Source organism: Dasypus novemcinctus, chromosome 26 (genome assembly GCF_030445035.2).
Source record: "Dasypus novemcinctus isolate mDasNov1 chromosome 26, mDasNov1.1.hap2, whole genome shotgun sequence".
NCBI lineage: Eukaryota > Metazoa > Chordata > Mammalia > Cingulata > Dasypodidae > Dasypus > Dasypus novemcinctus.
This window is the reverse complement of record NC_080698.1, coordinates 30475311-30499333: the sequence shown is the minus strand read 5'-3', so window position 1 is coordinate 30499333 and position 24023 is coordinate 30475311. Positions and strand designations below refer to the sequence as shown.

At 43.0% G+C, this 24023-nt stretch overlaps 1 protein-coding gene across 1 annotated transcript in view; it reads left to right on the top strand.

Moving 5' to 3' along the window:
* Window positions 1–1683: 1683 nt before the first annotated feature.
* The window catches only part of TAFA4 (TAFA chemokine like family member 4), a 186997-nt gene continuing 164657 nt past the window's right edge, over window positions 1684–24023 (top strand). Inside the window, exon 1 of the mRNA XM_004483326.3 lies at window positions 1684–1926. The gene's annotated coding sequence lies outside the window, so the exon portion shown is untranslated. The remainder of the gene's footprint in view (window positions 1927–24023) is intronic.

Sequence of the window (24023 nt, the reverse complement as noted above, 5' to 3'; positions counted from 1 at the left end):
CAGTGCCTGACAACAGGGCATGCCCTCAGTTTCACTGAGTGAGTGAATGAATGGTGTCCAGGTTTGCTTGGGTCTCTTCTGTTCTGTCATAGATTCTCAGGACAAGGCAGTCCTTGAGTCAAGTCCCTGTCTGATACTGACCCTTTTTAGACTGGTGACAAGTTGGCCATATGATGGTCTTTGGGTAATGCCCCCAATTTTTTTTTTAATTAAAATTTTTAAAAAATCTTTTTTAAAAAAAGATACATAAACCAAACAAAATGTTACATTTTGTGTTACCCCACTCCCCACACTCCCCACTTCTCCCACATCAACAACTTCTTTCATTAGTGTGGTACATTCATTGTATTTGGTGAATCCATTTTGGAGCACTGCTACACAGCATGGATTATAGTTTACGTTGTAGTTTACACTCTCTCCCAGTCCATTCAGTAGGTTATGGCAGGATATATAATGTCCTGCATCTGACCCTGCAGTATCATTCAGGACAACTCCAAGTCCTGAAAATGCCCCCATATCACCTCAATATTGATAAAAGAGTAAAGGACTGAAAATGTTAAAGGCTAACCAAAATAATAAAGCATGGCGAGTGTGTATGTGGGCAAAGGTTTGGAGCCAGAAGCCAGATGCTAGAGGTGGGCAGCCTGCCACACATTAATTCACGCAGTAGGGTCAGAGAAGGATAAAGGTGCTTTGAGATGCAAATGGTGCAGAACCACACGTAATTTTTGGTCAGCACAGAGTAAAAGGACCAGAAGATCTTAAGCTAAACTGCTGACAGTAAACAGCATAGCAGCATAAAGCTTTGCTTCGCAAACTTCATCATGTACCAACCACCTGGAGAGCTTTTTAAGATGAGGAATCTTATTTCTAGGTGGGGCCTGAGAGTCTGTATATCTAAGAAGTTTTCAAGGATTGCTTCTGCTGAACCACACTCTGAACACCAAAGAACGCACACTCGACAACCTGACTGCCTGGTTCTAAATAGAAACGTTACCACTGACTATATGTGTAATCTTCAGTAATTTATTTAATCTCTCTGAGGTGCAGTTTTCTCATCTGTAAAGTGGACATAAAATGAGGTGATCTATGTAAAATGAACACAATTTAAGTGCCATTGATGATTAATGCTACTTCACTTGTGGGCAAGGGGGCACGAAAAGGATTTGGTATGGGGGCGGGAGGGGAAAGTCAGAGGAGAGTTTAGCCTTTGCTATGTATTTTTTTTTTTTTACTTTTTAAACTAAGGAAATGTTTTCAAGTATTGACATGTATGGGGGTTTTCCACCTTTCCCTTACAAGCAAGTTACCTAAGAAGCCGGATTTGTTATGTACCTGCTACGCGCAAACAGTTTTGGGTCCTCGAGGAAGGTATCGTGCGCTTTGGGATTATTTTACTGGGAGTCAAATCCTAAATTCCACTTTTTTTTTTTTTTTTAATGCAGTGCATTGATCGACGCAGCTCACGGTACTTAGAAAGGCTCCCTTACCCAGCACCTGCGTAGACGTGGCCACTGCGAGGCGCTTGGGAGAGAGGACCAGGGCCCCGGGGTAGGGGGCGCGCCCGCGGAGCCGGGGAGCGGGGCCAGGAGGGGCGCCCGCCCACGTGGGCCGCGGGGCGGGGGTGGGGGCAGCGGGCTCTCCGGCCAATCAGTTCTGCGCGCGGCCGGTCCGGCTCCCCCCGCCCCCGCGGCGGCCTCGGCCCCAGGCGCCGCGCCGCCCGCCGCCCGCCGCCTTGACGGCGCGCACCGAGTGGGCGCGCGGCTGCGGAGCGACCCCGGGAGCTCCAGCCGCAGTCACCGCCGCGGCAGCAGCTGCGTCGCCCGCGGCAGCTTCAGGCTCTTATCTGGGGAGTCGCGGGAACTTTCTTTCTCTCGGGGAGGCGGCGGAGGTGATGGGCCGCCCCCGGGGCGCCCTGGGGAGCAGGTGAGCGGTCTCGGCTTCCGGCGCGGCGGTCGGTGCCTCGACCTGGGCGCGTGTGTCGGACTTGTCTGCCGGCTCTCGTGGAGTGAGGAAGGGGTCGGGCGGCTTCGGACTCGGCTCCCAGGCGCTGTCTCCCGGCAGCAGCTGCCCCCTGGGCTGGTGCGGGGTTGACTCGGCTTGGGGCAGCCCCCCTCATTCAGGGGCTCTGGGGTTCGGGGGTGACCCTCCGTGCCGTGGTCGGCGTGCACCCCGAAGTTAGAAGCGGCGCTCGGAAGTATGTGTGGGTGGGGAGCGGTGGCGGCCCTTTCCAATTTTGGGACTCGGGTCTACCCTTCAGTGATCCCGGGGGTGCCCCGCGGATGGCGGAGAGGCCCCTGGATGGCGGGGGCTTGGGGGTGAGGGAGTGGAAGGATGGGGTAGGCGAACTCGCTGTGAGTTCTTGTACTGGAGAAGCGGGCCTGGGGGCTTAGTTCCTCGGGTCCGAGCCCGGATCTTCAGTTTGTGATCCTTTTGGGATCCAGAGGAAGTGTGCAGGCCGATCCCCATCTTTCCTTTCGCCTGTACCTGGAGACTCCAAACCCCTGGTTTCGGAGCTCTAGCTGGAAAGGCGCAGGGCGCTCCCGGGGCGCGTCTCTCGCTGTGAGCGCAGAGCTCCCTGCGGAACCGGAGAATTGGAGCGGGTTTTGTAGTTTCGTCTCTTGGAGCATTAGGCGTCCCGGATTTGCCCACTCACGCCGGTGTCTCTATATTTCTTCCCTTTCCCCCTTTTCTTGCTTTATTTACCCTGCTAATCGGCTTCTGGGAGGGCATTTTTCTCCTAAGCTAGGAGCTTATTCTTGGAGAGGACTCAAAGTGGAAAGCCGGATCCTTCTCCTGGAGAAGCAGCCCCAAGCCAAATGCGGTGCCTCTGGGGCGTTTTGCCTCCGGAATCACTATCACTTAAATTTGAATGCTGCACAGAAGCCTCTGAGAGCCTCAACCTGGCAATATACCCACAGGTTCATGGACTCTCTCAAACCTGCCTGTGCCCATCCCCCTCCCCCCGTTAGGATTTAAGGACCCCTGGGCGAAGCATCCCTGAACTCTTCTCCTTTAGCCTTTCAATGGCTGTCCCTCCAGCCGAAGAAGGTTGATGTGCTGTGACAGGCAAGCCCAGTCATTGAGGATGGACGCATCAGGATCCTTGAGCTGATTCTTTCTCTAATATCCTTGGCACAGGGATTGTCCACAACAACCCGAATCCCCTACCCGCAGATTTCGACTCCCAAACCTGCACAACTTTCTGATCACATGAATCCCAGTTTGGTCCCCTCCAGGCGACTGGCTCAGGGGGATGGAGGTGGGGGCACTTTGTCTGTATGTAGTTCAGGCAGGGCCCGGATTTTAAAAAATCGTTAAAAAAATTTAGGAGCATCCATTTTACTATAGAATTAGTGTTCCGATTTAGTCATTTGAGAACAGATCCATGACTTGAAGGATTCTTCAACAGCTAGCTGTGGGTTTTACAGTGAGAAACATTTCTGCTAAGTTTGTAGTCATGAATCAGTGTGAAAGCCCAAGAGTTCTTTTGGATTGGAAATACAGGTCTTAATAAGGCATGTGAGAGCAATTTGCAGAATCATTATGACTAATGATGACTTATGTCCTCCCAGACTGACCGTGTGAATTGGCATTGCTCATTTGTGCAAAAAGCTTTCTTGATGTGCGTGGACATTTCTTGATCAATATTCTCATAGCTGAAAGCAGTATTTCAGGGTTTCCTAAGTTCTTCTGTTTCATTGTTCTGCCCTGTGAGGCTTTGCGCTCTTCCTCCAGGCGCATTTTGACTATACTTTGATACTTTAAAATTTATTATAAGGTTTTAAGTCACGATTTGCCTTGGCCAGTTTTTCCTGTTAAGGGTAAGAAAGTTATTCTACCCATAAAAGTAGTGGCTGCTAATTTACTTATTTTTAAGTGCCTTTAGTTTTACTACTTCCCCACATACCAGAAAAATCACTTACAAATATTTTTTACCTAATTCTTGCTTATTTTTCATTGCAGACAGCCTTCCCCATATATCTAGTACTAGAATGTTCTGGGTCACTTGAATTTCAGTATTCACTTTCTGCTCTTTTAAGTGATGTGTATTGTTTGATGACCTAATTCCATTTAGTAAAAAAAGGATACTTTGTTGTGTGCCTCACCTCCTTCTCACTGGCATGTAGCCTTTCGCTAATAGCTGCTTTTATCTGCGGTGCTCCTTTATTGTAACACTTAATATAATACTTTGTTATGTAAATGGTGTTGTTGCATATGCTCTTAAAACTGCATTGGCTGGGGATTAACCCATGGATGACATCATCACCAGCCAATCCTCTATCTGATTTAAACATGCTTTGACAAAAGTCACAGCAGATTGAGCAAGGGATTGTCTGATGAATGAGAAAACTGGGAAGTCTTGGCTCTTCCTAACTCTCAATTAGCTGCCCAGTTGGAGAGTTTTGGGATTTCTATACTAAGAAGCTTAGCTTAATAATAAAATAATCAGATTGCAGTTTTATTGATCTCTTTAGAATTTGCATAAGTAGATTTCCCCCCTCTGCTTTCTTCTTTGGGAGTTTTACCTTCATTGGGCACTATTTCTTTACAGATATATAGAGACTTCATAGTAAATGGACTAGCCATTTGCTCTTTTTGTTCCTTGAGTAGATGGTCCATGTAGGTGATGGACTGCTTTGTTTGTGCACATGTTGAGTATCAATCTGCCAGGCTTAGTAAAATGACTTTAAGTCCTAAAGCCAATCATGCACCACTGGGAGATCAGACAGTGTAATCTACCCCAATTTGTTAAGAAGATTGAGGATTGAGAGTGGGCAAAGATGCCCACCGAAGGGTCTTAGTCATATAATTATTTCATAATTATTTGTTTTGAAAATGTCATTTAGCAAAAGCCCAGGTCAAAAACCAGGATATGCCTGTCTTATAGGCATAGACTTAAGCCATCTTATGGCATTGCCCACTTAGTTTGTGGTCTCTGCCAACCCACTTCTCACAAGAAAAAATGAACTTTGCCTTTCCAACTATTTAGTATTTGTTGAAAAAATAAAAGTAACACCTCCTCTTTAACAATCACCATTCAAGTTAAATCCATTTTTGTCCACAAAGCCTGTAAAATGGGCTCCTGAATTTTTAAACATAAATGGAATTGCAGACTCTGGTTTAAGGCAAGACTTCCAGATTTCCAGAATTTCAAATCTGGAAAGTCGGTTGGAGTTCAGCTTTCTAGAAGAGCAAGGGTAGGAGATGTTGACTTTGCCAGAGTCCACTAAGGTATTTTTTTAAAAAAAGAACTGGGATTAGAATCCCGAGATCCTCCTCCTAGTCCAATACCCTTTCCAATAAAGTCTGGCAGAAGTGGCTATTTTGATGCAGTGATGGTGGTGATGGCAGGACCCCTCTTCAGACAGTTAATGCACAGGAAGACCACATTGGCTTCTTTCATTATCAAGGCTTAGTTTGCCAGATCCACAGTGGAAATGGCATGTCACATTACTATCTTTAGCCATACTGGCAGCTGTTGGTTAAGCCATTTCCAAGCTTCTAAACCCACCCAGCTCATTATATGTATACCAGGCGAAAACTCTAGAATTGCAGCCTTTTATCACCCTCTTAGACTGGATTAGATTCTGCAGCAAGACATCTCCATAAGTTAGTTTTTACAAAGGAATGATTACAAATATGAGGAATTTTTTAACTTGCTGTGCTGGACCCAACCCCCAAGGAGTCAAGGAGTAGGGGTAAAAGGTTTGTTCTCCAAGTTATATTAATGTCAACATTTTCATGTGTCTTTAGAAAAATTTCAGCATTTGTTGTTTTAATCAAATAAAATATTTACATGTAAAAAAAAAAAAAGGCTTAGTTTGTTAGAATATTATACTGTATGAACCCTGTTCAAGGGTTTGACAACATCATCTAGCTTGAGTTGCTTCCCTGTAGCTGACCCAGTACCTTTAATTGCAAAGGAGAACTTTAAATGGGGAGCTGGTGGTAGAAGAGGATTGGGTAGGGTGCCTCAGTCTGGTCCAAACTGAACTCTTGAAAAGACAAGGATTTAGGATGATGAAGCTGGTTTAGGTGATAGCTGGAGGTTTACTTGTGAAAGAGAACTCAGAATATTAATTTATTATATAATAGTCACCACTTTCATATTTTATGCTTTTAGTTGGTATAAGGACCAAACTAACAATTTGGAATAAACCCTATTTTCTGGCATGGTTGTGAATAATGATATTGAACCAGGCATAGAGTATTGTTGTTAAAGAAATATTCTGGTTAATGAGGCTTTTCTTTATGTAGCTCAACTACTGATTTTCCTACAATCATAAATCTCAAACCACATTGAATCTTTTCCAGTCATTCTAATTCAAAAGATGTCAGGATCTTATAGTAGCAAGTCATTAGCATGAGCATAAATAATTTTAATTCAAAAGTATGGTAGTGTCAGATATTAGAGAGTTCTTGTTAATAAAGTGCAAATAAAAAGATGCTGTTTTTAAAAAGAAGATAAAGATGAGGATAATTTGCCTCATTTTTGTGAGATTGTAGTTTTATGTCAGTGAAGAAGAGTAATATATCCCTTTTAGAAAGATATGAAGATACAGGCTTTTTAAAAACAGTAAAAATGTGAAAATGCATACACAATACTCCATGTTGGCCTTGTTAGTGCTATGAATTTATTCCAAAATTAGGAAGCAATTGAACATTCATGCAGCAATTGTTTTAACTAAAAGTGAGACTGTCAACAACTAGAATTATTATTTTTATTAGTTTTTTAATGAGCACTTGCTTGGTTTCTTTGAGTTACACATCTATGCAATATGTACTGAAGTTTTCTCTGAAAATTCATGTTTTTGTTACCTGTATTTTATCCATTTCATATCCTCTTTTGACTAATGAATGATGAAAATATTAACGAATTCTTGGTACCCCATAGGTCCCTCCTCGTGAATGACTGGTGTGAATCATTAGACCTACAGCTCTGTCTTTAGAGACATCTTCTAAAAATATTCAAAAATTTCCAGTGATGGGGAGCGGATGTGGCTCAAGTGGTTAAGCACCGACTTCCCACATGGAAGGCCTCGGGTTTGGTTTCTGGTGCCTCCCAACAACAACAAAACAACAACAAAAATAAACACCCCAAACCAACAACAGACAAAACAGAATAACCAATTCAGGGGGCTGATGTAGATCAGTGGTTGAGCGCTGGCTTCCCACATATGAGGTCCCAGGTTCAGTTCCCACCCCCGGTACCACAGACACACACACACACACACACACACACACACACAAACACACACACACGCAAGATTTCCAGTGAGGAAAGTCCTTAGATACCACCTGGTGCAGTGGCTTCTGAGCTGGGGGTGATTCTCCTCCCCCTCCCCAGGGGACAGTTGACAATGTTTGGAGACATTTTTGGTCATTACAACTGGAAGGCAGGGGATCCTACTGGCATCTAGTGTGCAGAGGCCAGGGAGGCTCTAAATAGCCTGCAGTGCACAGGTCAGCTTCCACAAAGAATTATAGGACTGAAAATGTCATGAGTGCTGTGGTTGAGAAACCCTGCTGTATTGCAGCGTTTCTAGGTCCAGAGTAGTGAAATGGCTTATTCAATGTCCCCTAGCTCTTTATTTCTGGCAGGGAACCCAAGTCTCTTATGTAAAGGGCAAAATTCTTATCAAACTGCTGTTTTGAATATTCCCTTCCTTCCTTCTTTCCTTTTTTTTTTTTTTAATTTATAAAGATAATACATGCTTAGGGTAGAAAATTCAAACACTATGGAACAGTGTAAGAGGAAAGTAAAAAAATTCACCCAATTCTGCCATCCAGAGACAATTCCTTTTCATATTTTGGTAAATATAGTTCCAATTCCCTCCTCCTGCTTTTATTCACATATAAACATTTAGACCTAATCATTTTAGATAAATGGGGTCGGATGTCCCACAGTCTGCACCTTGCTTTGTGTACTAGGCAGTGCTTTGTGGGGAGCCTTCTGTGATCCCATGCCTAGGGAAGGAGGCTAGTGTCCACGTGGTCAGCCAGCATCACACAGACACCCACGAGGTCAGCTGGCATCCACATGTCAGCTGACATCCATGCAGTTATCCATGTGATCCACTGGTATCCACATGTCAGCTCACATCCATGCAGTTATCCACGTGATCCACTGGCATCCACATGTCAGCTGACATCCATGCAGTTATCCACGTGATCCACTGGTATCCACATGTCAGCTCACATCCATGCAGTTATCCACGTGATCCACCGGCATCCACATGTCAGCTCACATCCATGCAGTTATCCACGTGATCCACCGGCATCCACATGTCAGCTCACATCCATGCAGTTATCCACGTGATCCACTGGCATCCACATGTCAGCTGACATCCATGCAGTTATCCACGTGATCCACTGGTATCCACATGTCAGCTCACATCCATGCAGTTATCCACGTGATCCACCGGCATCCACATGTCAGCTGACATCCATGCAGTTATCCACGTGATCCACCGGCATCCACATGTCAGCTGACATCCATGCAGTTATCCACGTGATCCACCGGCATCCACATGTCAGCTGACATCCATGCAGTTATCCACGTGATCCACCGGCATCCACATGTCAGCTGACATCCATGCAGTTATCCACGTGATCCACCGGCATCCGCATAGACACCCACATGGTTGGCTGACACCCATGTGGTCAGCTGGCATCCACACATCAGCTGACATCTATGTGGTCATCCACCTGGTCATCTGGCATCTTTGCGGTCAGTTGGCATCCATGTGGTCAGCCAGCATCCCCTTAATTAGGGAGCGCCTCCTATGCTGTGGTGACTGTTTATGGTTTTGTTTTTTTTTTTTTTAAATGGTGACCGTTTTTGTGTATTCACGAGAGAGTCAGAAATGCTCTGGAGCCATTCTGGGAAGGAAGATACAGTGAAGAGAGCTCGATGCCATCCTTTTTTATGACTGCATGTTACTCCATTTAAACACCAGTGCAAGGTGGTGGTGGTGGAGAGGTGTGCAGGAATCCTGTATTTCATGTGTGGTGGTTTTATAAACTCACAATTTCCCTAAAAAAAAGCTTCACCTTACTAGTAGTGTCATTAAACACCCAAAACTAAAAGGGATTTCAAGTTTCTTAAGGTGTTCCTTGGAAGCCAGTTTCATTATATCAGTATTAAAATTAAGAACTTATGTTCTACCTTTTATTTTAATGATGCCCAGTTGAAGATTTTAAGTAGCTCGAAAGCTATAAGCATTTTGTACAGTTGAGAATTCTATTGAAACCATCCAAAGAAAAACTTACTGGGGAAGTTCTTCTGTGCCTGCATCTGTAGAAGCACAAATCAGAGGGGCTGTAATCTTCGTTGCTATTTAAATCATTTGGCAACTGCTTCCAGAAGCAGCCAGATTGTAATGTAAACATCTGTTACCTTTTCTCTGCTTTCAGAACTGATTATGCAACCCGGCTTCACACTGGAGACACACAGCTTTCTTCATCTATATTTTTTTGGATTAATTCCTTCTCAACACACACACACACACGCATCCATGACACAAATCAAAAGAGACGTAGACTTGGTTACCATGGGCCTGGTCCTCCCAGGATAAAACTCATGCCTTCTTAGCTTGGGAGCACGGAGCTCCAGTAAGCACAGCTGGAGGGTGTATGTGCGTCTGTCCCTTGGTGCCAGTCTCTCCCTCCTCCTGTGCCGAATTTCCATCCCTCACAGCCTAGGACCGGAGGAGCAGATGAGGAGACTTAGGAAACTCACCGGTTAACACTTAAACATTCTCATAAGGCCAAGCCGTACCCAAATGAAGATGGACTGGGGAGTAAGGCGACATTTAAATGGAATTGGACCTGAGGTAGCCATTATTTCTGTTATAGTTTTCTGTGGGTACTTGCCCTTTTAATATTAGGGGATGGTTGCTAATATTTGTCCTCCTGAGTTTTCAAAATATTGTAGTTGACACAGTAGCTCTCAGTTGTTTGAATAAGAAGATCATCAGGTACTGCACTAAGCATATTTATGCATTTTCATTTACTCCTTGCCAAAGTCCCATAAGGTAGACACCCTTTTGTCCATGAGGAAAGTGAGGCACACAGACACTAAGCCACATTGGTAGTTTGTGGCAGAGCCACGATTCGAACCCAAGCAGTGTGGTCCAGAGCCTCAGCTCTTAGTGGTATCATTCATTTTTTCCAATTCAAGAAAGGTTGACCAAGCTCCTCATGTGTACGGCCCAGCACAGTGGAGGATAAAGGTTAAATAGAAACATGTTTATCTCAAGAAGCTCTCAAAGTCCTCCACCTGCCACATAAAGGAATTTGATTGAGATCTGGAGTTCCTGTGGGTCAAGTGCCCATTGTGAAATTGGTATTTTGTCAAAATAATAAGAGGAAAATAAATATACCCTGTGGCTATTTTGGCTGTTGATATTAGCGTTGCCTCCAACCCTCTGGCACTTAATAACCGTGCAGCCTATGGTGTTTAAAATGCCATGACAATTTTTGCTTGTCATTGCCCGTGGGGGGAGTGGTGGCTTGAGACAGTGCAAGGAAATAATCAAGATCAAGATAAGACTTAGGCTGGCTCTGAGTGATTGCGTCTTTTCCTTCCAGGGACAGTGGGTAGAGGACGTGGGCATCCTTCCCACCCAAAACGCAGCTTGATGGAGTTCTTGCAAAGGAAGGCACGTTTTGCCACTTTATAGAATTAACAATTGATCAGTTTTGTGGTGCCTGGGTTCTTTATAAGCACTCCATGTTTATTCATTATTGTGATTACACAGTGGAAGCTGCGCTGCTTGATGTGATGAGCAAAAAGCAAGATGTGAAGACATTTAAATACACTTGAAATTAACGGTTGCTCAAATAGGTGTTTGATGGGGTGTTCTAATTTGATTCTAAAGGCCCAGAAATAAGCCTGTATCTAGGAGGGTCCTGACATCCTAAGTCAGATGTGTGTAGTTCATTTGCAAGGTTTCTTTGTTACTAAAAAGGAAGAGGCAGTGTTTAGCACCTGTGCACCTGGGCCTCATGGAGGCTTCCGGAAGCAGAGAGCACCCAAAACTCTGCCCTTGACACTGCCCTCCACGTGTTAGTATTAGTAAGCCCTTTACAATCATGTGGCAGCAAGCTGTTCCTCAGAGCAGAGGAAAAGCCACAAAGCCTGTATCAGCTAGTCCTGATACATATACTAACAAAGTATACCAATATCCTATGGAAATATTAATCAGGAAAAGAAAATATTCCTCAAGTCTGAAAGTTAAGGTCACCCTGAGAAACAGGACTGGCAAGTCTCCTAGAAAACTCTGTTTCTTCAATACATTTTGATTCAGAATTTACTCTTCACATTTACAAAAGACTCAGGATCCCAAGTGTAAACTTAGATTCTGGTTTGATGTGCAAATATTTCTGAACCATAGCATAAATAGACGTGAACTTACAAGCATTTGACTACATCCACATACGACTTTCAGAGCCTTCATTTATTTAGAAGTGGATAATGAGTGGAGATGAATACAGGGTTTATGCTGATTCCAAATTTTTTGTCCTCTGTAAATTCGTTGGATTTTTTTCCCCTCTCTGTGGCATGTTATCAGTCTTGTTTGCAATCCTTGACCCTAAACTCCAGTCTTATTGCCTTCCTTAGTATTATCATTTAGACCAGTGCATGAGAATCACCTGGAGGGCTTGTTAAAACTCAGACTCCCAGGCCTCACCCCCAGTTTTTCATTCCTTAGGTGGAGGGTGAAGCCTGAGAATGTGCATTTCTAACAAGCTCCCACAGCGTGGCGATGCTGCCAACACCACACTGCGTTACTTTTTAGACAGTTCATGTTTCAGAGAGTCTACATTTTAATATGGAGATTTTCATAAAACAAGATTGTTTTGAGTAGGTTGGGATTTTTATTTTGCAATACATTGATAAGTTTGTCTAAATAGTATAATTCTGAAGATTGACTTAAGTTACTCCACCCCAAGTACAAATTAGATGTTAGTTGGATCAGTGTTATATAGGCAAAAGTGATTTGACAATGTCCCTGAGTTTCTTTTGGAGTAAGGGCGGCTCTTAACCTTTCTTGTTCCACGGACCCCTTTGCCCGTCAGGTGAAAACCATGGACCCCTTACTAAGTCCACATGATACTGTTCATTATTTAATAAATATATCACACCTGCACCAACACATCCCCACAAGAATTTTTTAAAAATTTCAATTCAAGCTCATGGACCCCTTGTTCAAAACCCCGGTTTTAGAGCAAAAGGTGCATTTCCTGTAGTTGAGGACTTTAAAAATAAGAGGTGTATAGTTGAAGAAATGAATGTTAGGAGGCAGTTTTGCTGTGGGTAGCACATAACCAGTGTATTGCCTACATTTGTTATTTGGTTTATGTCTGTACTGACCTGGGAAAAAAGTGATTTCTATTTCCATATATTTTTGTGTCTGATATAGATGATAATCTAATTGGCAGGTGACGTACAGGAATTTTGCTTTTGTTCCTGTATAATTAAGACTCAGCAGATGTTAAAAGCTAATGTGGATTTAAGGTTTCATTAATTTTGGGAGTAACTGAAGATTTATCCAGAGTTATAGGACTTGAGAGGGTATGGAAAGTTAATGCACAGATGCCAGGCTTGTTGCTTTCTCCTGGCACTTGGAGAAATAAATTATCTTCCATATTTGCCAAAATGAAAAGCTTTCAGTGGATTTTACTTTTTGTTATTCTATTCAAAAAATGGGAGTTTGCAAACTCAAGTCTCTCCTGAACAAGAAAACAAACAAATGTAAGAGCTTCTTTACGCATTTAAAAATTGGGGTTGTGAGATTTTTTAAGAGATACTTTGAATTATAGAAATGTGTGGGTGTTTCAGGAAGGTTAGAATTGGCAATGGGCCAGGTCAGAGTCGTTTAACCTTCCTCTGTCTCCAGAGCTGTGTTTTAATCACATAGCCTGTTTATGGAACCGTGGTCCCCTCTTGTAGGCTTGCGCGTGTTGCGTGCAGCTAGGTTTGTGCTAACATTTCTTTGTGCACCATCAGTCACTGTTGTCCCTTTGGCAAATTTTCACTTTGGTCATCTCTGCACACTGTCAAGATGCTACAGTTTGGCTCCCCTGCTGCCTGCCCTTCTGCCCCTTGTCCCTCTCTAGCACTCAACTCTGAATGGTTGAAAGATGAGCCTTCAAAGTGAAGTGGTGGATGAGGCTTCAACAGAAGATAGCGTCCATGGAAGGCTAAAGAGCAGAAGCATCCAAACAAGAAAATTGTCCCCCTCCCCTTTAAAGAAACACCAATATCCACTTTTAAAAACCATACCATTTGATTTACTATGAAGCATGGTGTGTGGAGATGGCTATGCTCCAAAAAGAAAAGTCAGAGTAAGTTAAAAAGTGAAAATCACTTGTAACTATTACTCTAACCCATTTCTTTCGATCCCTCCCCAAGTAGTATATTAGTTTGGCTTATGTCCTTCTGCGCATATTTAAAATATTTGATAAATGTGTATATTTATGTTCACTACATATATAATATTTTACGTGAATTTTTTCATTTAAATGGTGAAATTATATGATCCACCTGATTCTGCTGTTTGCATTTTTCACTTGACATTGTCTTTGAGAGACCTTGCTGAAACCTACATAGCTCTAGTCCATTTTTAACTGCTATGCAGTATTCCACTATTACATTTTATTTAGCGGCATCCCTGCAGGTGGGCATTCATGTTCAGTTTTTTTCTGTTACAGAGCTAATTAAAGACCATTCTTGAGCTCAGTCATAGCTGACACTGAGATATGGTGTTTCCTGTTTAAAGCGTTCTCTTAATTGCCTGTCTACCTGTGTCCACGTGGCTTTCTAGGATAGATGTAGAATTGCCAGGTCAGAAGATGTGTTTTAGAACATTGGGTTGCTCGGGAATGGATCCAGAAAAAAAGGAGGGGGATGCTGCAGAAGGTCTCTTTCATTGTTATTTTATTTTTTATATTTAAAGATTTATTTATTTCTCTTCCCTTTCCCCTCATTGTCTGCACTCTGTGTCCATTCGCTGTGTTCTTCTGCGTCTGCTTGCATTGTCAGGTGGCACTGGGAACCTGCATCTCTTTTTTGTTGTGTCATCTTGCTGTATCAGCTCTCCATGTGTGCAGTGCCACTCCTAGGCTGGCTGTGATTTATTCGCACTGGGCAGCTCTCCTTGTGGGGGGCACTCCTTGCGTGTGGGGCACCCCTACACAGGGGGTGCCCCTGCGTGGCACGGCACTCCTTGTGCGTGGCAGCACTGCATGTGGGCCAGCTTACCACACGGTTCAGGAGGCCCTGGGTATTGAACCCCGTACCCTCCATATGGTAGGTGGATGCTCTATCAGTTGAGCTATGTCCACTTCCCTCATTGTTGTTTTATATTGGACTTAATAGATATATAAACTCCAGAACTGGCCAGGCTCTGGACATTATAGAAAACAATCTTACAAGGCACCGCTGGCCAATAGAATGGAATTGTTCTAAGATCCATGCTATCCTCTATAGTAGTCCATTTTGAGGTCCACTAAGCCAACTGAGCACTTGAAATGTGGCTGCCGAGATAAGCAACTGAATAATAAATTTAATTTTAGTTCATTTAACTTTGAATTGAATTGCAGTAGCCACATGTGTGTGGCATCTACCATATTGGCCAGTGCCTGTCTAAAGTACATACTGTCATACCTAGTGAGTCTAGGAGAGATGGAGGTATAGTCTATTTTGTTCCATAAGTTGGCCAAGACTGAAAATAGAGACATAGATAAATGAATGAGAGCTAGACAGTGTCGTTATGCTTTACCAGGCATTCCCCTCCCTGGTTGGAGCCTCCAGTCTGTTCTCCTGTGCCAGGGGCTGCCTGACCCACTGAGGCAGTTCTTTGTAAAGTGAATTGATGGCTATGTAAATGCAGCCATTAACCTTAAGCACCTCAGACAGCTCTGTGGGCTCTGTAGTTTTCTTGCCCTTGAAAAATGCAGTTTGATGGATGCCAAGATATTTGAAAAAAAAATTTTCCCCTCCCTAACTGATTGAAGCAGTGGACCTTTGATGATATAGAGAAGTCTGTGAAATTGAGGGCCTACTAGGTATGGATACTACGGTACGGGTTTGGAATTCCCTTTTTTGCAGAGGGATCTTTTGGTGTGTATGTATATGTGTGTCTTGGTATATAAGGAATAGGACCTTTTATATTTATATGTACATCTTAGTTTTAAAATGTATAGTTGAGTTTAATTTAAAAATTGTATTAAAAAAGGTGTGGAAAACCTTCTTTTTAAGCAAATGGAATTTAGTACAGATTTCAATTAGTTATGCCTTGCAATGAAAACAATACCTTTTCTTTCTTTCAAGACTTTTTTAGAAGTAGTTTGAGGGGGTATAGTGGAGACAGAAAATAGAATAAGATTCCCATGTTGAAAATCACTTTGGTTATAGGAAAAGCAGAAGTCAGATTAGAAGTAGGGTCAAAAGGTGACTATTGCCAGTGTCCTGGTTCTCTTTCCAGTGTCATCTGCTCCCTCATTTACTCCACGGCAAACACATGGGCCATCTCTCATTTCCTAGAATGCACCCAAACTCATTTCTTCTTTAGTGACTCTGGACTTGATGTTCCTTTCCCTGGAATGTGCTTCCCCATTTTTTCCCCCTATCTTTTTCTTGGCTGACTCCTTTTTATCCTCTAAGTTTGAAATGTTACTCTTTATGAGAAGAGCTGCATTCAGTGCCTTTATCTTCTTCAAGTCATGAGCCCTTGAGTAAGTACATCCCTTACCTGCTCACAGATACAGTGATCTGGCCTCCTATAAACTATTGGTGGGAATTTCCCATAGAAAATTCTTTGAAAATCATAGCTCCGTGTCTGTGTTCCTGATCATGTGCCAGAAGCCACATTGCCTTTGTCTACTTGTACTGACTTTCCTCAAGGCCGGGCATCAGAGTGAAAACCCAGCAGTGTTGAGTTCAGAGCCTGGGCTTCTACTTTCTCATCTGATCCTAGGTGAATGAGCTTCTGTCTCTAAGCTTTCAGTCTTTTCCACATTGGCACAGTGGGATGGTGAGTTCTAATTCTGCTCTTCGGCTTAAATGAGATAGAAATATCCATGGTTTTTTAAATTAAATTTTATAGTAAACAAAGCCTGAAAACTCAAAGCTCAAAAATCCCACAGTCTTGTAGTCTATTAGTGCAACTGAGGTACTGTTGATATCTGAAATCCGTTACTATGTTAATGTGATGAGGAGGCATGAAATACTGACATCACCATGTCCAATCTGAGAAGAAATACATCTATGAATGTTGACTTCTAGGATGTTGGAGTAGAATCTTCTGGGTCGTCCCTGAGGTGATGAAAGACACTGAGTTTGAAAACCTACATTTCTTTCATTTACTTAATAATCATACTACAATGGATATATACAATATAGCATTGTAAGAGACGCTACTTGTCTACACAATATTTGTCTTTTCCACTTCCTTGGTAATGGAACCCTGATTTCTGGCCAGGCCATGCTGCATAGAATCAGAACTAGCATGGCCACGAGAGATAAATATAGAAATGTCAGGTAGTATTTCTGGTGAGTCTTCTTAAAACCAAGGGTAAGGCCCCTTTTTGATCTTCCTCCTTCCAAGGCATGGAAGGTGATGTAATAGTTGGGGCTCTAACAGCCATCTTGGACTGTGAGGTGACCTTGAGGATAAAAGGCAGATGGGAAGAAGGCAGAGCAGAAAGCTGAAGCAGCCTGAAGCTCTGATGATTCTGTGGAGCCAGATTACTAGCCTTGGTCTGCCTGCCTCTGGAGTTATTTTTTTTGAGAGAATGAACTATTTTGTGTTAAAGTCTTTATTTTGTAGGTTATTGTTATATGTGGCAGAATAAAATGCTAGTTGTTATGCAGTGACAAATGCAGCTGGGATCCTACCTTTAATAAGTAATAAGTTAATAATTCAGTAGAAGGATTTATAATCTGTAAGAATTCTTGAAAGAATGCTCTTTCAAGTTATGTGTAGACATAGCTTTAGTTTTTTTTTTTAAAGATTCATTTATTTCTCTCCCCTCCCGCCCAACCCTGTTGTCTTGTTCTCTGTGTCTATTTGCTGCGTCTTCTTTGTCCGCTTCTTTGTTGTCAGTGGCATGGGAATCTGTGTCTCTTTTTGCTGCGTCATCTTGCTGTGTCAGCTCTCTGTGTGCAGCACCATTCCTGGGCAGGCTGCACTTTCTTTCGCGCTGGGCGGCTCTCCTTACGGGGCACACTCCTTGTGCGCGGGGCTCCCCTACACGGGGGACACCCCTGCGTGGCAGGGCACTCCTTGTGCGCATCAGCACTGCGCATGGGCCAGCTGCACAGGGGTCAAGGAGGCCCGGGGTTTGAACCGCGGACCTCCCATGTGGTAGACGGACGCCTAACCACTGGGCCAAGTCTGCCGCCTAGCTTTAGTTTTGTTAGCCCTAAGTGATGGGAAGGCAAACTGTTCAACAGATTTGGAATTGGAAGGATGGACACTATACAGATACTGAGAGCCATTTTTGGGGAGAGTCAAATGGAAACACTCAGTGATTTGGGGGCAAGAAGTGAAGTAAACTGTCAGGGCTATTAAAAACCATCAGGGAATTCTCCAAATTGCCTATATTGAAGTTAGTTACACTTCATTCTCAAACAAATTGAAATCCTACCGTTTGATGGGTTTTGACAGGAAATGTATATTTACTGCCCGAAATGACTACAATTGCTGAGCTCTGAACTACAGTATTTCATAAACGATTAACATTAGATGGAGCCCTTAAGAACCTCAAAGCTTTTCTTAAACAGCATTCCACAAGAAAGAATTTTTCAGAATTGCAAGGTGTTTACCCTATTTCCAAAAGTACACATTCAGCGTGGTAGGTTTTAAACTTGTCTGTCAAAAATAGTTATGCTTTTGCAGATAGAGAAATAGTCACTTGAAATCTAAGGAGATGAGCAGGTAAATTCAGTATATATTGGTCAGTTTAATATTTATTGAATGGGGATAGAAATTTCTCTTATAAATTCCTTCCTCCATGTATTTCTTGAGTGAGTGCCTTGTTTTGTACAAGACAGTGTGGCTGTACAATTCTTTTTTTATTTTAAAGATTTATTTATTTATTCCTGACCCCCCCCCCCTTGTTGTTTTGTTCTTGCTGTTTGCTCTCTCTTTGTCCATTTGTTATGTGCTCTCTGTGTCTGCTTGTCTTCTCTTTAGAAGGCACCGGGAACTGAACCTGGGACCTCCTGTGTGGGAGAGAGGTGCTCAATTGCTTGAACCACCTCAGCTCCCTGCTTTGTTGTGTCTCTATCTTTCCTTTTTGTGTCTCCTTGTGTCATTTTGTTGCATCAGCTTGCTGTGCCTGCCTGTTGCACCAGCTTGCTGTCTTGCTCATCTTCTCCAGGAGGCACCAGGAATTGAACCTGGGACCTCCTATGTGGTAGGCAAGAACTCATTCACTTGAGCCACATCTGCTTCCTTGCACGATTCTTGATGCGAATATGGATTTCTTTACTCACTGAATTTTCAGCCTGAGAAGGGAAATTTAGCTATAGTGGAGATGGGAAGAAGGGTATTCCATGTGGAAGAAATCTATGTGGTTTCTTATGAGAAGTTCAGAGGCAGGAACATTCATCTTCCATCACCTCTTTGACAGTTAAGCTTTCTTTTCGACCATTTCTTTGGATATATTTCCAACAACTGCCCTAAATGTTTGTTCTTTAAAGAAATACAAATGGTTTGAAAACATAGAAGAGACTTCTACAGATGGTTGGTTTTTAAACAGGAACTAACCTGAGGGCACATTAGAGGGCACATTAGAGGGCACATCCATTCCAGAAGAAATGGATAATTTTACAATGCAGTATAGGCATAATGTTTGCTTGCCAACTTTTGTGATTGCATTGTCTTTTGTAGCAAGGCTGTTGTGATAGCACTTTAGCTGCTGTTGATTCAGAACTTATCTGGAGAACTGAGAGCTTAGACACATATTATAGGGTTTATAAAGCTGGAATTTGGAACTTAGATCTCTAAGGAGTATTTGAGAATAGGTGGGTATTTGAGAAAAGCCTCTCAGTTAGAAAGGAATAGAGCACTGAGGTGGCTTTATGGTACAGGATCAGTGGCAAAGATGGAAATTATCTGCTAGAGCAGGGGTGGCAACTTATTCTGTAAAGGACCAGATAGTAAATATTTTGGGCTTTGTAGCTATACAGTCTCTGTTGCAAGTACTCAACTCTGCCATTGTAACATGTAAGAAGCCAGAGATGATATGTAAATGAATGAGCATGGCTATGTCCCAATCAAACTGTATTTATGGACACTGAAATGTGAATTTCATATAGTTTTCATGAGTCATGAAATGCTATTCTTTAAAAATTTTTTCAACCCTTAAAAAATGTAAAAAAACCATTCTTAGCTTACACTCTTTAGAAAAAACAGGTAGTGGGATGGATTTTGTCCAGGGTGTGATTTGTCCATCTTGAACTATAATAAAAGCCTGTTTTCCTACCTGCCACAGTGAAGGATTGTGCTTCCTCATAGGCTAGTGATTTCCAAATTTCAGTCATCTGTGCATAGCCTTCATGGGTTTTTTAAAAAAAAATTATTATTATTTTTTACCACATTATTTATACCATGATTTTATTGAAATGGTCATATTTGTTTCATCTTAAACAGTAATATCTGTGAATTAATGTTTGTGTTCTGGATTAATTAAATACAGTTAAATGCATCACTACTTAAATGATCTTTAAAACTATTAACTAAAAATGTAAAAATTATTTAACTTTGCATATAAAATGATATCACATACCATACTAACTCAGTGCCTTTTGTTAATTTTTAAAGATTACAGTGTAACTTGCAGTAAAAGGGCCTAATTGTAACCCTTAGAGCTTAGCGAATTTTTATGTATGTACATACCCACAAAGCCAAGACTTAGGATGCAGAATTTCTAGCACCCAGAAATGTCCCCTATACTCCCTTCTAGTCAGTATTCATTCCTCTCTGGTCACCACTATTCTGCCTCTACCAACAGAGCTTAATTTTTCCTCTTCTACAGTTTCATATAAATGGAAAAATATAGTATGTATTTTTTCCTTTCTGCTTTTTTTTCTCCCACCCTTATGTTATGCTCAGCTGTTGCATGTAGCAGTTCTTTTTTCATGGCTGTATAATATTCCGTTTTTTTCCATGGCTGTATAATAAGAGTAGATCATAGTTTATTTACCCACTCTAGTGCTGATGAACATTTCAGTTGCTTCTAAGTTTTGGTTACTATGCACAAAGCTATGAACATTCTTACATGTGTTTTCACACAAACACGAGCTCTAGTTTTTCTTGCATATCCTGGTGCTTTAAAGACCAAGTGTTTGAGCCAGGATGGTTAAATAAGGTAGTACTTATCATGTGCTAAGCACTATTCTCAGTGCTTTAGCTATGTTAATATTGGAGTGGGTATGATTATTATTCCCTTTTTAGAGATGAAAAAACTGAGGAACAGAAAGATAAAATATCTTACCCAGTGTCACACAGCTAGTATTACATTGTGTATTATGACATTATAATACATTATAATGCTTGGATCCCTTTATTTCTTTCTACCTCTTTCTGTCTTTCCATCTCTTTCTCGGTCTCTCTAACCATGAATATCTATCATTCAAACATTTATTAGATTGATAATGTTTTCTCCAAGTGGTCACCATTCTGTAGGACTGTGGGGAGAGTACATGGTGGGGCACAGTACCATAAATTGGATGCCAGCCACTCCCAATTTGAGCTGGAATTTGAACCCAGGCAGCCTGCCTCCCAAACCTCTGCTCTTAAACACAGGCCAAAATAAAACAAGCCTTGTGCCCTTCCCTGCCTGGCTCGCCCAGGCTTCCCACTGGTGCTGCTGCCTTCCCTGAGCCCTCCTTTCTGTTTAGACTTCCCGGGCTACCAGCTTTATTTTGCAGCTCAGCCTGCCACCAGGTGAGGAAGGGAGGGAGGCCTGGGTGTTTGTTAAGAAATGGGGCTGTGGAGTCAGTCGCCTAGGTTTAAACCTTGGCCTCAATCCTAGCCACCTGTGCACCCTCGGGTCAGTAGTGGACGCCCTTTAAGGTCGGCTTGTCTGTAAGATGGAGAAGATAATAGGCAGCTGTTCTATAGGGGAAATGCATGCGAAACACAGAACATCGGTGCTGGACCCACAGGATGTTCTCGTTAGCTATAAGCAGCCACTGTATTTATTATTCTTTATTTTGGTTGTTATTCAAAATGCGTGTTATTAAGGCCAGTTAAATGGATGGCTGAGCAGCTGAGTCTCCACACGTTAACTCCTGTAGGAGGGGCCGTTCTTTAATGGCCCCAGAGTGGCTGTCTAATAGAATAACTGGACTGGGGAAATATCTGGGGACAGGGTTACCTTTGGCCGTAAAGCACTCCTCTGCCAACAGCCACCTGCCTTCAGGCCCCTGGTGGAGCAGCTTGAGCCTCCACAGTGAGCCCCACAAGGGGTAACATCCCCCTGGAAGAAAATACCAGAGAACCGGAGCCTTTTCTGTACACTTGTGGTGTTTGGTGGTTTCTGAAACCCCAAAGAGGGTATTCTTAGTCCTTTCCCATCCTCGGGCTCTAGTAGGAGGAAAACTGAGCTTGATGTCTTGGGAGCTAAAAAGAATAGTCTCGAATCTGGGAGCACTCAAGCAGGAGCCAGCAGTACCTCGGTTCTCCTGGTTTTCGGCTAAAACCATTATTAATTCTCTTTGAATGCAGCGGCACACACAGATGAGGAAGAGTTGATGAACGCGCGCTGCCTGCGTGCTCATCTGGTCCCAAACCTTTGGAAAACGCGGCGGGGTGTGTGTGTGTGTGGGAGGAAACTGGGGGTGTTCATTTTGCAGGAAAAAACCAAAAACCCAATACAGTGTTGCTCATCCTATTTTGCATTAATGTGACTGTTTTGCATTTAATTAGTGGCCAGTAGTTAAGTCAAGCAGCTAACATTTTGGTTGTGTCCTTGAGCTGCGGGAGTCTTTTAATCATGGACAATCCCCCCCCCCCCATCTTTCTTTTGATGTAGTGCTCTGCAAGCAAACAAAAAGGCTCAGATTAAACGGGACTGGTAAAAGTGGAAGAGGGAGTTGGGTTTTCAGGCCTTTCCTAACATTTAATGATTAAAGGGGCCCTGACAGGTGTAACAGAGGAAAATGGGCTCCAACACCCTTTAAGAGTGGGTTTCCCTTCGATGTCCTGAGAAGCAAAAAACAGATAATGGGAAAATAACGGTATGACTGCCCCCAACAAATGGTGGAGGGAGTCAGGAGAAAAATAGGATAAAGGCGCGGGAAATATTCTGTGAGCCTGAACCCAAAGGACGAAGGAGAAGGATCAGTGATTCGCTCGGACGTAGCAGATGAAACATTGATCCGAGGGGGCTTAGAGGAGGGGCGCGGAGGCCTCGGAGGTGAGGTGTGGAGAACTGAAATGATTTCCCAGCGCGGGGGCAGACATCCAGCGCTGGGGTACTGAACGTGGCAGCACTGGCCAGGGGGCCGGGCGGCCCTGCTGCCGGCGGGTCCACCCCAACGCTCAGGCTCCCTCCCCGGGAAGGCGGGTGGCGCCTGATTTTTCTGTTTTACCTCTTCACTCAGCCAAAGAGGGCCTGGTTGGTTTTAGACCCTGACAGAAATGAAGCAGTTTTGGCCCCCTACGCCCCACCAGGATTACGGGTGAACAGGTGTTTTGACCCCTCCCCTGTTTATTGGTTCTCTTACATGCCACACAGTGGCTGGTGGTGGCCCAAACATGGAAGACTTGCAGCTGCTTTGAGGAAATGATTAGTTTTGGGGCTTTTGCTAAGCCCGAGATGCACTCTGTGTTAGAGGATCTCCCCCTGAGCCTCTAGCTTCCAGTTCTGTCTCTTTCTGTGTGTGTGTGTGTGTGGGGGGGCCTTGGGCAAACCATTTAACCTCTCACAGCTTCTGAGTGTCCGTCTGTAAAAGAGAGTTGGTACCACTGATCACCTGGTACCTTGTCAAGCACAGTGTCTGGCACGTGGTATCTTTGTTGGCGTCCCTTTACCTCTCAACCTAAACACATGGTAAATGTAAATCTTTCCAGAAAGAACATTTGGTTCTGGTTGACAGCACTTTTTAGTGTCTGGTATTTTGGCTTTGTCATATGAGAAGATGATCGAGGCACTGGGGGAAGGAGTTAAGAAATCTCTAAATGAAGTCTTCTATAGGAAAAAGATGGATTATGGGGGATTAATCTTTACAGTTCATTTTATCGATTGGCTCGGCATAATTGCTCTCTTCTCAAACATCAGCAGTGTCTTTGCTTTCACCAGTGAGCTGTGCAGAATGTGAACAGTGCCCTTAACGTGTTTTGGGGCTATAGTTATTGAAATGCAAATTTAGTGGAAGAGAAAGACATGGAGTTTAACCTGCTTGGGGGAATGCAAAATGAAAATGAGCAAATATGTCGGGCAAAACCTATCTTCAAATATTTTTTTTATATGCTTAGTAACTTAATAGAGGGTAAGGGTTGATATTTATCAAACAATAAGTACCAAGCATCATGTCTACCTTTTAACAATGTTAGGACAAAACCTGTGAGGCTGGTACAATGGGTAGCACCCAGGGATTTGGCTCTGAATTAGTGTGTAAAGGAGAATCATATACAGTCAGCGTTACGCCCTGAAAAATCCCATACACTTTACTTGTTGTGTACAGCCCTGGTGAAGAATTCTTAGCCCTCATGTTTGAGAATCACTGAGCTAGTCCGTAGGCAGGGACAAAAGGAATGTCTACATGCAGAAGTCTGGGCATTCAAATTTGTTGAATAAATGAATGTTGAATGAATTCTGCTTATAACCATCAAAATCCCATAGAGTGAGATGGGTTGAGAATTCTTAAGTGTTTCTCTAGTTTGAAGGGTTGACTTTCTCCTCTTTTAATCTTAAGCCTCTTTAACCTAAATATATCTTACTAGATTTGTTTTTGTGAAGCTTGAATGCTCTTGTGGAGACTCGCCTAACCCTGGTTA